Source organism: Pinus tabuliformis, chromosome X, assembly GCF_031772625.1.
Source record: "Pinus tabuliformis cultivar Carrire ecotype Pingquan chromosome X, CPIR1, whole genome shotgun sequence".
NCBI lineage: Eukaryota > Viridiplantae > Streptophyta > Pinopsida > Pinales > Pinaceae > Pinus > Pinus tabuliformis.
In genome coordinates this window covers 1,200,519,578-1,200,534,480 of record NC_142308.1, presented here as the reverse complement: position 1 = coordinate 1,200,534,480, position 14,903 = coordinate 1,200,519,578, and the positions used below count along the sequence as shown (strand labels likewise).

General features: G+C 38.8%; 1 pseudogene across 1 annotated transcript in view; it reads right to left on the bottom strand.

Annotated features, from left to right (window-relative positions):
* Positions 1–14,903, bottom strand: part of LOC149144269 (aminopeptidase M1-like) — a 133,126-nt pseudogene that overhangs the window by 54,493 nt on the left and 63,730 nt on the right. Inside the window, exon 10 of the transcript XR_016264057.1 lies at positions 479–661. The product of XR_016264057.1 is annotated as an aminopeptidase M1-like (transcript). The remainder of the gene's footprint in view (positions 1–478; positions 662–14,903) is intronic.

Genomic DNA, 14,903 nt, shown 5'->3' with positions numbered 1-14,903 from the left:
TCCGAATGTTGTTGCTCTTCAGCAACACTTTGATTAGCATGATGCTGTTAAGAAGAAAGAGGAAAGTAAAATTGATCCTAGAGAGTTTGTTGAAGCAAACATTGGTACATCTAAAGATCCTAGAATTATTAAAATTGGTAAAGGTACTAATGAAGATGAAAGAAAGAAATTAATAAATTTACTTCACGAGTATAGGGATGTTTTTGCTTTTTCTTACAATGAATTAAAAGGCTATAGGGAAGATGTTATGGAACATACCATTCCCTTAAAGGATGAAAATGCTAAGCCATTTCATCAGAAACTTAGACAAATAAATCCTAAATTACCTCATTCTAGTGTAAACGTTTCACTAATGTCACTTTGTTGAGATGGTATTTGGAAAATGATTAAGACCCCACAAACAAACAGAAAGGCATATACATTTGATATAGAGATGATGACCAAAATCTTCAAAACTCTAAAACTCAATAAAGCCAACCTGGTCTAACTCCAATTTGTCCCCCTTGAGCTTAGCAGAAACCACTGGATATCCCTTTTGCTTTGTCCAGGAGTCCATTAGCTCATTCACAGACTCTCCTGACACTTCTGAAAGGACGGCCCATAAATCTTCAGTCCTTGCATTTTTCCAAGCATATCTTTTCATGTAAGCAATGAGACCTTTCTGAAAAGGGAGCAAAACTATTAGTTTCAGACGGCATACTTGAACTAAACTGTAACAGAGACTATCATAATGAAAGAACTAGAGGAAAAAACAGATGCAGTAGAGACAACACTATAAGAACAATACAAGGGTGTATTAGACTTGCAAATAGAATTAACAGGTCTTTCCATAACAAATGAAAATCGACGTTAATTTAAATTCTTTTCAACTCCATATCAACTGGTATATTTGAATGCATGCATGCATGCATTGGCTCCTAAATATTGATGGTGCTTGGTCTATCACTGTACAGCCAAATCAAATTTATTTTCCACCAATGTGATAACATTTGTTACAGGTAATTCCCATTCTCAAGAGCCAACTATCACATGGAAATCCATCTTATCTCTGGATCTATCATGCACCAAGATGGATCAAATCATTTAAGGTGCACCTTGAGGGATTTGATCCCTCTCAGCCCATGATAGATCTGGAAAAAACAAATGCAGTAGAGACAACAATATAAGAACAATACACAGACATTTTAGATGTGAATAGAAATTAAAAGGTCTTTGCATAACAAATGAAAATCAGCGTAAATTTCAATTCTTTTCAACTCAATATCAACTGGTATATTTGAAATCTTACGTGCCTTGGCTCCTCAATATTGATGGTGCTTGATCTATCACTATACAGCTGAATTAAATTTATTTTCCATCAATATTTGATTTAATTTGTTACACTCAGAGTAATTCCTTTCTCAAGAACCAACTATCACATAAACTACCAAGTAGTGATATATCCACTCTATTACTCTAACTAATGGAGACAGGATCAATGTTTCATTACGGTCAATTTTCTTCTCTATCTTTTCATTCAATCTACTATCATAAAGTGAACTTAATTGATGCGACCAACCATTGTAACTATAACAATGCGTCAATTTTTCTTCTTAAGCGTTATTATTTTGTTTCCTTGACTTGTTCTTTCGGACAGGCGGTAAACCATATACCTAATTTACAAGTTAATCAACCCTCTACTTGGTGTTTTCCCTATCTCAATATACTTCATACCACATTTTATTACGCAGCACATAAACTATTCAGATTGCTGCAGCATGAAGAGTGCGTTCATGAAATGGCTCTCATTTTGTTTTTGGGTGCGACCACTACTGTTTATATTGTTTTTCTTCTGCACTTTGATGGAGGAAAATCCTTACCATGTGGTAATGATGCATCACGGGAAGTGAAAACGAATCCAAAATTACGCAACTGATGACTTGCAGGAACTTGAGCAGAAAATGATCTTGATAACATCGTACCTTTTTGCATAATCACTCAGCAAGCTGGCCAAAATGGACAGCAGCATTCACCTCAACAATATTGATTATGGGCCTACATGGAGTAGAACAGGAATAGAGTGTACTGTTAGGGCACTCCTTGTGTGACAATTGACAGTTCAAAGCCCCAGTTGAATTTTCCTATCTGGTCTTTATCCCATTTCCATTTCCATCCTATTTCATATCCTCCCACGACCATAATTTTTTGAAGGATTACTCTTCCTACATCACCAAAGACACCACTCCCTAGCCCTAACAATATTATTTAGGGAAAACCATAAAATATAAAGATAAGGCAAGGTAGAGGCTATTACACGCACTTGAGCAGTTGTGTGTGTGAGAGAGAGAGAGCAGGCAGTCAAGGAAAAGACATTATCCGGCAACACACAATGCGAGACAGTGATCTGTACAGTTTCAGAGTCGTACAGACAAACCATACAAGCTGTCTTGCAGGTCCTACAGCAGTTTTCTGCTGTTTCTGAGTTTTTCAGCAGACTGTACAAGCTCAGTTAGAGAATTTTTTGGTATTCGTGCATTCTCTTTTGGGCAGCAAGCGGAGGTTTCCTAAGTTTTTTTGATCGACTAAAAAGCTGATTTGAAGGAGTAATCACGTATGTGTGAGAAATTAATATTTATGCTTTTGTTGTATTTTCCAGCAATCTGTGTGGTTGATGTTAGAAATCTGCAGTTTCTAAATCTTAATGTGACCCGATAAAAGCGTTAAAAGCATTAAAGCATTAAAGCATTAATCTTAAGCGTTGAATTGGTATATGATGGACGTACCAGATTAGAGTTAAATAATATATAAAGAATTGGGTCCTCTCTCTCCCACACGAGAGTTGCATTCTTCTCCATCAAGAAGCACATAAAGGAAGTGAGGGCAAGAGGAGAGAAACCGAATTCTGAAGAAGAGGAACAGTCAGGAGTCAGATCAAAGTAGATGGCAGCCATTACATCTTCCGCTGTTAGTCAAGGTATGTCATCTTAAACAACATATTAAGTTCTGAATGTGAAATATTTGGTATTGATAATCTTGGGCTGTTAATTAGAATATTTTACATTTGGTATCAGAGCCACAATCAATAACTGAATATTTCCTATAATTGCAATTGATCTGTTCTGTGCTTTACTCATGTGATTGAGCCTTCGGGAAATTGTGGGGGTTTCATGAAATGATCACGAAACAAATCCACCGCAAGCAAATTCTGCATAACGTCTGGTTTTGTCCTCCATTAATCGAAGTCTTAAGCCAACGGGAATTAATTGGAATCCGCCCTCCCCTTCTCGTGTCGTCTATTCGCCTTAAATTTCAGCTGGTATGGGGTACGTTTAAATCTTTTGGCTGAACATATACTCAAAACATTTGTCGTATATTCGGATGCAGTCCCTTGATAAACCCCAATCTAACTCCTGAATATCTCCTCAATTGGATAAGAGGTTGACTCCTATCGTGGGATCTCAACATCACGCCATGCATGCAGTGGACGGGCATAAATTTTCCTTACCACGCATGATCCACATCTAGCTTTTGTGAGTTGTGCACAGTAAGATCACCAGCGTGATATTATGATTGCTTTCCATAGTTTTGAGATTGGGATTTGAGTTTCCGGAGGGGTGAGGCACTGTTGCTTTTGAGTTCCAGTTGTAAAACAACTATTTCATTGCCCTCATTAACTGCACCTGGATTTCTGTTAATCAAGATTCGTGATCCGACCGTCGGATACAGAGTCATCATGAATTCTCTTTTGTTTAAACGCTGTGGCGCTTGTATAGTTATGATTATGACATTGCTGCCTGCAATGGGTTATAGTAGCTGTGAATATCCAGCCGTTTTTAACTTTGGGGACTCCACCTCTGATACGGGCACAATACATTACATTTTCCCTTACAATATGCTCGCGGAGAATCCTCTTTATGGCCGAACTTTGTTTGGAAGACCTGTAATTTGGGTATTAGTTTCCAAGGGTCACATTTGCTGGTTGGAAATATGGACCCTAATTACTTATATTCAATATAATTTGGATTGAAGTTTAGAAGGGTCTTTTCGTGCATCATTTACTGTTTTGGCTTTGCACGATTAAAGTTTACTGGTACAAAATAATTGTTTGAAATTTGGGCATAAAAGTAATTGCTCTATGAATGATTGTTTTGCATAAGGTATGTATTATAAATTATTTATGCACATATGATTTTGTTAATCACCAAAGTGGTCAAAATCAGAATGTTGTTTTGCATAAGGTATGTGTTACAAATTATTTATGCACATGAGATTTATGATTTTGTTAATCACCAAAGTGGTCAAAATCAGAATAATCATTTAGTGCATAAGTGACATAATGATTATTGATAGAAATTGCCAGTTATAATAATACCAATTAAGAACTGGCGTCACTAATGATAGAACCTGAGAACTTACCCAAAGGAAAGTCTTGTTCTATAACTAGTTGACATGATGAGGTTTGATAGATATTTTGATTAAATAAATATTGATCATCCAAAGATGTCAGTTCTATTTAATTGAATATATTTATTACCTACTTATGTTTTGGTATTTAATTATGTTAAGTATAAGATAGTATCTACCCAAAGGAGTGCTATATTATACTATTATGTCTACATCTGAATCGCGTTAGTTATGAGCTTATAGTTATTTCATTTTTGATTTGCAGGTTATCTATCTTTCGTATGTTTTGAATCAAATTTAGTTGAAGTTCCTATTAATACATGGTGGCTTGATACTGGTGCTACAACTCATGTTTCCAACAATATGCAGGGATTTCTTACGATCCGAACCATAAATCCAAATGAAGATCGTTTTCTCTTTATGGGAAACGGAATGAAATCTTCAATTGAAGGCATTGGGACTTATCGTCTAATTCTAGAAAGTGGATATGTATTAGACTTATACAGTACCCTTTATGTACCTTCATTATCTAGAAACCTTATTTCCGCAAGTAAATTGGATATTTCTGGTTTTAGATGTGTGATTGGATCTGGTTGTTTTGATTTATATAAGAATACTGATAATGTTGGTTCTGGTATTCTAATTGATGGTTTATATAAATTGAAACTGAATGACACTTATGCGAATTCCTTGTTGAATGTAGTAAATAATGTTGGATGTAAACGTAGCAGGTTGAATGAAAATTCTGCTTTCTTGTGGCATAAAAGACTAGGTCATATATCCAAAGAAAGAATGATGAGATTAGTAAGTAATGAAATTTTGTCAAATTTGGACTTTAGTGATCTAGAATTATGTGTGGATTGTATTAAAGGTAAACAAACCAAACATAATAAGAAAGGAGCCACTAGAAGCAGCCAGCTTCTTGAAATAATACACACTGATATTTGCGGACCTATGGACACTCCAGCATTTAATGGAGAAAAGTATTTCATCACTTTCATTGACGATTTTTCCCGTTATGGTTATGTCTATTTGCTTCATGAAAAATCTCAATCTGTGAATGTCCTTGAGACGTTTGTAAAGGAAGTTGAGAGGCAACTAGATAAAAAGGTGAAAATCATAAGGTCTGATAGAGGTGGTGAATATTATGGTAAATATAATGAGTCAGGCCAGTGTCCAGGTCCATTTGCAAAATTCCTCGAAAGTCATGGCATATGTGCGCAATACACAATGCCAGGTACACCACAGCAAAATGGTGTAGCAGAAAGGCGCAATAGGACGTTAATGGATATGATTAGGAGTATGATGTCAGATTCTACACTACCTAAGAATTTGTGGTCATATGCTCTCAAAACCGCTAATTATTTGTTGAATAGGGTTCCTAGTAAAGCTGTTCAAAAGACTCCTTTTGAGTTATGGACTAACAGGAAACCTAGCTTAAGACACCTGCATGTTTGGGGTTGTCCAGCGGAAGCGAGAATTTATAATCCACATGAAAAGAAATTAGATTCTCGAACGATCAGTGGGTATTTTTTAGGATACCCTGAGAAATCTAAAGGGTACGTGTTTTACTGTCCTAATCATAGTCCAAGAATTATAGAAACTGGTAATGCAAGATTCATTGAGAATGGTGAAGTCAGTGGGAGCACTAGAGGAGAAATAGTAGAAATAAAGGAAACAAGGGTAAATGTTACATTGCCTAGAATAGTTCCTCCATCTACTATTACTCCAAATGTTGTTCCAGCTGTTGTAGAACAGCATGATGATAATGAACAACATATAAATGAAGAAGTACTTCCTGAAGGAAATGACTTACATAATACTGATATGCATGAACCACAACAAGTAGCATTAAGAAGACCTCAAAGAAATCGTAGGTCAGCTATTTCTGATGATTATGTGGTTTATATGCAAGAATCAGATTATGATATTGGAATCAATAAGGATCCAGTTTCGTTTTCACATGCTGTAGAAAGTAAAGAGTCAAAGGAATGGATTAATGCCATGAAAGAAGAAATGAAATCCATGCAACATAATGAAGTTTGGGATCTCGTTGAGTTACCACATGGCTGTAAAAGAGTCGGATGCAAATGGGTTTTTAAAACCAAACACGACTCTAGTGGTAATATCGAACGGTATAAAGCTAGACTTGTTGCTAAGGGTTACACTCAGAAAGATGGTGTTGATTACAAGGAGACATTTTCTCCTGTTTCGAAAAAAGACTCACTAAGAATAATAATGGCATTAGTAGCTCATTATGATTTGGAGTTACATCAAATGGATGTGAAAACAGCCTTTCTGAATGGAGATCTTGATGAGGATGTTTATATGGATCAACCTGAGGGTTTTTCTGTAGAAGGTAAAGAACAATTGGTGTGTAAACTTAAGAAGTCAATATATGGGCTTAAACAAGCATCCCGGCAATGGTATATTAAGTTCAATACCATTATTACATCTTTTGGTTTTAAGGAAAATACGGTTGATCACTGTATATACCAAAAGATCAGTGGGAGCAAGTTTATTTTTCTGGTCCTTTATGTTGATGACATCTTGCTTGCTGCAAATAATTTAAGTATATTGCATGAGACTAAGGAATTTCTCTCAACGAACTTTGAAATGAAAGATATGGGAGAGGCATCCTATGTGATTGGAATAGAAATATTCCGTGATCGATCACAAGGAATATTGGGATTGTCTCAGAAAGGATATGTCGAGAGGATTCTAGAGAGATTTGGAATGAGTAAGTGTTCACCTGGGACAGTTCCTGTACAGAAAGGTGATAAATTCAGTCTCATGCAATGTCCTAAGAATGATGTTGAACGAAAGGAAATGGAATCAATTCCATATGCATCTGTTGTTGGTAGCCTGATGTATGCTCAAACCTGTACTAGACCGGATATCAGCTTTGCGGTCGGTATGTTAGGGAGGTATCAAAGTAATCCAGGAAGGGAACATTGGCAAGCTGCAAAGAAAGTTTTGAGGTACTTACAAGGCACGAAAGATTACATGCTCATGTATAGAAGATCCAATGAATCAGAGGTGATTGGATATAGCGATTCAGATTTTGCAGGATGCATCGATACCAGAAAATCGACTTTTGGTTACCTGTTTATGTTTGCTCAAGGTGCCATATCATGGAAAAGTGCGAAGCAGACTATCGTTGCTTCATCCACTATGGAGGCAGAATTTGTGGCATGTTTTGAAGCCACAATTCATGCATTATGGTTGCGGAACTTTATTTCAGGACTTGCGGTTGTCGACACCATTAGCAAGCCGCTGAAAATTTATTGTGATAACTCTGCAGCAGTATTTTTCTCAAAGAACGACAAGTACTCTAAAGGTGCCAAACATATAGAACTGAAGTATCTTGTTGTGAAAGATGAGGTTCAGAAACAAAGAGTGTCAATCATGCACATCAGGACAGAACTTATGATTGCAGACCCTTTGACGAAAGGGTTACAACCAAAACAATTTAAGGAACATGTTCAAAGAATGGGTCTTGGTTGTATTAATAATAATTGATGTGTGACATTCTGAGCTCTTTTATGTGTTTCTGATATACAATTATGTGTCTCTTGTTTTAATGTAGTAGTACGTACTTTATGTAATTTTAAACAAGAAAGAGTCTTATAAAGATATTATGTTTAATCATTATGATATAAGACATTATGTGGACCATTATGCTGTTTTATATAAATTATGAGTATGAATTGATGGATTGCTGGTATTGTAGTATATGGAAGGAAATGCATTGAATTAATAGTGCACAACCGCCATAACTCTCAGCAATTTATCATAGTATGATGTTCAACACTTAATATTATGAATAGTCGGGTCAAGTGGGAGAATGTTAGAAATCTGCAGTTTCTAAATCTTAATGTGACCCGATAAAAGCGTTAAAAGCGTTAAAAGCATTAAAGCATTAAAGCATTAATCTTAAGCGTTGAATTGGTATATGATGGACGTACCAGATTAGAGTTAAATAATATATAAAGAATTGGGTCCTCTCTCTCCCACACGAGAGTTGCATTCTTCTCCATCAAGAAGCACATAAAGGAAGTGAGGGCAAGAGGAGAGAAACCGAATTCTGAAGAAGAGGAACAGTCAGGAGTCAGATCAAAGTAGATGGCAGCCATTACATCTTCCGCTGTTAGTCAAGGTATGTCATCTTAAACAACATATTAAGTTCTGAATGTGAAATATTTGGTATTGATAATCTTGGGCTGTTAATTAGAATATTTTACAGTTGACGCATTCTCAGAATCTTTTTATTTATGTTATTGAGTAAATTCAAGATCTAATTTATTTAATAAAAAAGCATAGGTCAACAGTTACATAGGGTTTGGAAAATTTACCTGGTATCAGAGCCACTCTGATTAGAAAATCGAAGTGCAGCAGTTTGTGTGCAGATCAGAGAAGACATCAGCTAGCCTCACAGGTTTGAGGGCATACTGGATAGTGCCTCTAATTTTCTAGCTTCAAAGGTCAAGGGTCTCTCTTATTGGAAAAGAATGATATCTGGGACATTGTGAAAGATGCAGTGACACCACCAACAAATCTGTAGCAATTGGCAACCCACAACAAGGAGGAATTAAAAGCCAAACAGATGATCATGGATGTCTTTAAAGATCACTTGATCCCTCACATATCCTAGAAGAACTCTGCTGAGGAGATGTTTGATGCACCAATAAGCCTCTACTAGAATGAGAATAATAACAGAAAGATGTACTTGCAAAACAAACTCAGGTCCATAGAGATAACCAAATTTGATATTGTTACCAATTACCTAATGAAGATCACACAGATTCATGATCAACTTGCAGAAGTCGGGAATAAGGTGGAAGACACTGACTTGGTGAACAAGGCACTGAATGGATTCCCAGTTTTGCAGGAACCGTTTCTCTGAGGTGTTTGTGCTAGCAAGAAACTTCCAAAAATCCAAAGATTGTGGGGTAACTATATGTAGGAGAATACTCAAATGGAGTCAGAGACCAGCAAGAAGAATGGTGATGAAAACCTGGCCCTATTCAGTCAGACAAAGAAGGGGGCAGTTCCGGCAGTTCCAGCAGTTCCGGCTTTTCCCCGCTGTTCCCGGCAGTTCCGGCAATTCCGGCTATTCCCGGCAGTTCCAGCAATTCCGGCTGTTCCCGGCAACTCCAGCAATTCCGGCTGCTCCCGGCAACTCCGGCAGTTCCGGCAACTCTGGCAGTTCCGGCTTCTGCCCTCTGGAGTAGGGCAGCATTATCCCTTAGGATCTCTCCTCCTACTAAAACCCAAAGACAAGTAGAGAGGAAGAGATCCCAAGTGTGTTGAAATGACTTGAAGGCCACCTCTATTTATATTAAAACATTGAGCACAAGTGGGGTTTATTTGGTTGTTGGCCGACCTTGACGAATTGTCCCATAACACAAATAAATTCATATCTTTAGATCAGAATCGGATGATCTTTAGATCAATCCTACACCTCTTGATGAGAGGGATCCAAGAAAAATATCAGCTTCCATTAATAAGATGACCCACATGGAGTTTGGCTTTGGCTCTAGTTGCCAATTTTAACACTCCCTCTCAACTAGGGAGAACTCCATCCGCTGATCCATATGTCTGACTGTACTATCTCTGCCATCAGTTCCCTGCACTGCTCTGCTCTGCTGAACCATGAAGAAGAAGAATTGATCGAGAATGTCTCATACCATTCTCTACTGACCCGAAGTCAGTTTCATCTGAAGAGAGTGTGTCACATCACTCTTACTGGCCCGAAGTCAGTTTTATTGATCCCAGATCAATATCACAAGAGAGTGTCTCAAACCACTCATACTAATCCCAGATCAGTTTCATTGATCCCAGAACAATGTAGGTCATCCTAGCATAGGGACTGTGGTAGATACATCGATGCGTCCATTGATAGTACTACTATGGTCCCTAACCCCATTTCCCTGCTCATTGATCAGATGAGAGGTACTTCCCATGAGTCCCAGACTACATGGGTAGGATGCCTCGACAGGAGAACTAATCATCCTGTCCACAAGAGAACTAATCATCCTATTCCACAGTTGCCACGGGAGAACTAATCATTCTAGCCCATAGGAGAATTAATCATCCTGTTTCACAGTTGCCACAGGAGAACTAATCATCTCGGCCCATAGGAGAACTAATCATCATGTTCCACAGTTTCCACGGGAGAATTAATCATCCTAGCCCACAGGAGAACTAATCATCATGTTTCACAGTTGCCACGGGAAAACTAATCATCCTGTTCCACAATTAGTACCCCAAGCCCCCTAGAGCTCCCAGAGCTCAATGCATGCAACATGCAGGACTCTTATAAGAAGGTCTCTCAACGACTCCAAGTCGTTCGGGAAAGTCACAGATTTGACCTTTCCCCGAGGCTTTGACAAAATGTCTGCGATCTATACATCAGTCTCAATGCGATGGAGCCTCCTCACTCATCGACTTACCATATCCCAGATAAGGCAGTATCTGATGCCTATCTGCTGGAGCAATCATCGAATACGGGATTCCTCAATAATCGAATCCCCCCTCTAGTTGTCACAAAGAATCACAATGGTATTCATCATATGTACCAACAACTCACTTAAGAGCTTCTGCAACCATGCAGCTTCACACGAGATCATACTCGTAGCTATGTATTCGGTCTCGGCGGTGCTTATAGCAACCGATTTCTGCTTCCTGCTCATCCATGATATCGAAGCAGAATCCAAAGAGAACTAGCACTGGGAAGTGCTCTAGTGATCCTCCACATTGCCTGCCTAGTCAGCATTCGAATAATCAGCAGCTTCATATTTCCGGCAGTGTATCTCAATCCATGAGAGATTGTGCCCTGAAGATATCTCAAAAGGTTCTTGGCACCAATCCAGTGAGGCTCAACCAAATATGAGCTCACAATGCTAACTGCAAAACATATGTTCAGATAGAAGTTCACCAAGAACAGCAATGCAAATGAGTTTATGAAACTCAGAGGCATTTCCCAAATCTGGTCCGGCATCACCACCATATAACTTTTGAAAGTTAAGATCCTCGAGGTAGTCATGGGCTTGCAGTCTACCATTCCATATATGGAATCCAACTCCCTCTTACTTCTGCAAGTGAGAGGGTCTGCACCTGTCAAAAATAGGTTTTTTCTCAGAAGGTGCCAGTATGAGAGGTCTATCATCCACAACCTTCAAACAATGGTTTGGATCAGCATCACTTTTAGTGAATCTCAGCTTCATCAGACAACTATCAATCCTCTCATATTAGGCCCGGGGTGTTTTGCTTCAAGCCATAGAGGGCTTTCTTTCACCTGTATACATGAGATTCCCAATCATGAATCTCAAACCCCTTGGGTTGTTCCAAATCTGTGGACCTACTACATGAGGGGAATGATCCCCTTGTAAGATTTTCATTCGGTACATCTCGGACATGTACCTTCATGCTCTTCTTGAATTCAGGCATCCCTGTCACCATTTGACTCACATCGGGTAGGGTCCCATAATAAGTAGACCTCCGATGCTATAGATGAGATATGTCAATTGACATGATCCCCAATGGACCATCCTGCAACTTGATACAAATTGCCAACCTTGAACCCATGAGAAAAAGCATCTTTGAAAATTCTATATTTTAACACGTACCTTCCGTCGATGAATGCCACCCTGAAACCTTTGACTTCCATTTCCGAGATGGACACCAGGTTCTTCTTGCGATTAGGTACATAAAACATATTCTTGTAAATGAATAGAGTTACCCTCATTCAATTGAGGGGTAACATTCCCTACACCCTTTCCGGGATAGGTGGCATCGACTCCAAGTATAATCCCACGGTTGTTTCCGTCTCTACCAAATTCGAGAGAGCACCCTTCTATCTGATGAGGTGCCTTGAAGCACTATGATCAATAAGTCAGATTCCCAAAGAATCTGAAGGAGAGGGCCAATACAAGATAACGCTTCTTTATCTTATCAGAAACAACATTTGATTCTTCATACCTGGGGTTCCTTGCTTTCTCTAAAGAGTTGGTCGTTTCCTTGATGACCTGCATTACCTGTCATTCCTCTGATCATTGAAGATGTCCCTGGAATGATTGTTATCATCATCAAGTGATATGTCCCTACCTCAGACACTCCTTCGCATAATGGCTGAACTTATTGCAACCAAGGCATCTGCCTTTCCTTCCACCCTTAGATCCGGACTTCCCAATGAAGTGATCTTTAGGTAGGCCATCAGAAACTTCCGTTGCACCATTCTAATAATATTCTCTACTTCGACTTCACCCTCCATGAATTTGAAGAGGGATGAGGAATCCACTAATCCTTTTGTCCTTTCCCAATTGTCTTCGGTGATTGCTCTTTCACTCTTGCTTGGGCATTGTCTTCACCTCACCTCTGATACCATGTTAAATTTTAGGTATGTTCTATGCTTAGGGCAATTTATTTCCATTTTCAAAGTTAGCTTAATATCTTGTCCAAATTAGCAATCACATCAGCATTAAAGTAAACTGCAGATAGAACATAAACATAAATCGCAGAAGACAAGACAAGATAAGAGGACACAAGATGTGGCGCTAGCCAAGGAAAAACCCCAATGTGGGGAAATCCTTGGTCAATTCTTCTTATATGTTCTTCAATAGTTCAGCAGAGAGAGAGAGAGAGAGTACGTTTACAACAAAAGTCAACACTTTGACTTATCTAGATAAGAGCATAGATCATCTCTAAGAAGATGATACATGAGATTAGTTGAAGACATGCTGCTTCAACTGATTCTCCAAGGTGATTATTTCACCTATCGTTGTGTTGTATTTCGTCATCATGTTGCACCTCACCATGCTGCACCATGCTACACCCATCATCACTATGCTGCATCTCATCATGCTTCATTAATCATGATTGTACCCATCACTATACTGCATTATGTGCCATTGTTGCACCATGTTGCCATACTGACCTATGTGTTGGCTGCATCTTGTTTGCCTGTTGTCCCTAGCATGCTTGTTGTCCTTTGCATGCTTGCTGTTGCATGCTAGCTATCCCTTGCATGCTAGCTGTAAAATTGCATGCTTGGTGTATTTGCTGCTAAGTACCATACAATTGTCCCAATGTCAGTTAGTTGTCCCTTGCATGTTGCTCTCCTTCGGAGACAGATGCTCTGGCTATTCCGGTAGTTCCCAGCAGTTCCCGGCAATTCTCGCAGTTCTGCCAATTCCGGCTGTTCCGGGCAGTTCCAGCAATTCTGACTATTCTCGGCAGTTCCGGCAATTCTAGCAGTTCCCAGGAGTTCCGGTTGTTTCGATTGTTCCGACAATTCTAGAAATTCCAGCTATTCCGGGCTATTCCAGGCTATTCCAGCAATTTCGGCTTTTCCCGACAGTTCCGACAATTTTGGCTTTTCCCGGCAATTCCAGCAATTCTGGCAGTTCCAGCGTCTGTCCTCTGGATTAGGGCAGCGTTATCCCTTATGATCTCTCCTCCAACTAAAACCCAAAAACAAGTAGAGAGGAAGAGATCCCAAGTGTGTTGAAATGACTTGAAGGCCACCTCTATTTATACTAAAACGTTGAGCACAAGTGGGGTTTATTTGGTTGCTGGCCGACCTTGACGAATTGTCCCATAACACAAATAAATTCATATCTCCATGAATACTTATCAGAATCAGATGATCTTTAGATCAATCCTACACCTCTCAATGAGAAGGATCCAAGAAAAATATCATCTTCCATTAATAAGATGACCCACATGGAGTTTGGCCCTAGTTGCCAATTTTAACACCCTCTCCATCATTTCACTTGTAAATCAAGCTACCAAGTTGCGGGTAAACTTTAAAGTAATGCACATTTATTGATTGCTTGCTATCCCCTAATCATTTTAGAATCAATTCAAGGTGCTCATATGGCACACCAATTGGTTGTTTAGCCCTCGATTTGCCCTCTTGAATTTCTATGACTCTGTTGCCCAAACAAGGCACTAGTCTCTCCTTTGTCCATCATTCCCCAACCTCAATTTGGTTCCATTTTTGTCCTAAGTTGCTACGTTCTCTTATACTCCCACTACAACCTACATACATATTAAGTTTAGTAACTCATAGGGAAACCCCATCAGTTAGGATTCCATTTACAATGGCCTAAAGTAAAGAGGAAAGTTGGTGAGGTGACAATAGCCAATCTCCTAGTTCCACAAAGCTAGCACCCTATCTATGGAACTTTGAACTGAAGATTCTAGTTTATTGTGGTAACAAACAGCATAACCCTACCTTCCACAATTTTAGAGCACATGCATCTTGTTATTTCCAAATTGGATTATTTGTCAAAGATACTCTAGTGGTGGATGGATACTAACACACACCCGCCCCACAGTGTGCAGACTCAAGAATTCATGTTTTATCCACATGCCTATTTTTTTGAGTGCTATAGCATCTATTTGGTGGCTCTTCATGTTTGCAATCTTGTTACAATTGTGTTTTCAAGAACTGGTTACTTTTTCCTTGTGGCATATCCCAATGCCATTTATGGCTTTGACAAAACTATTGATAT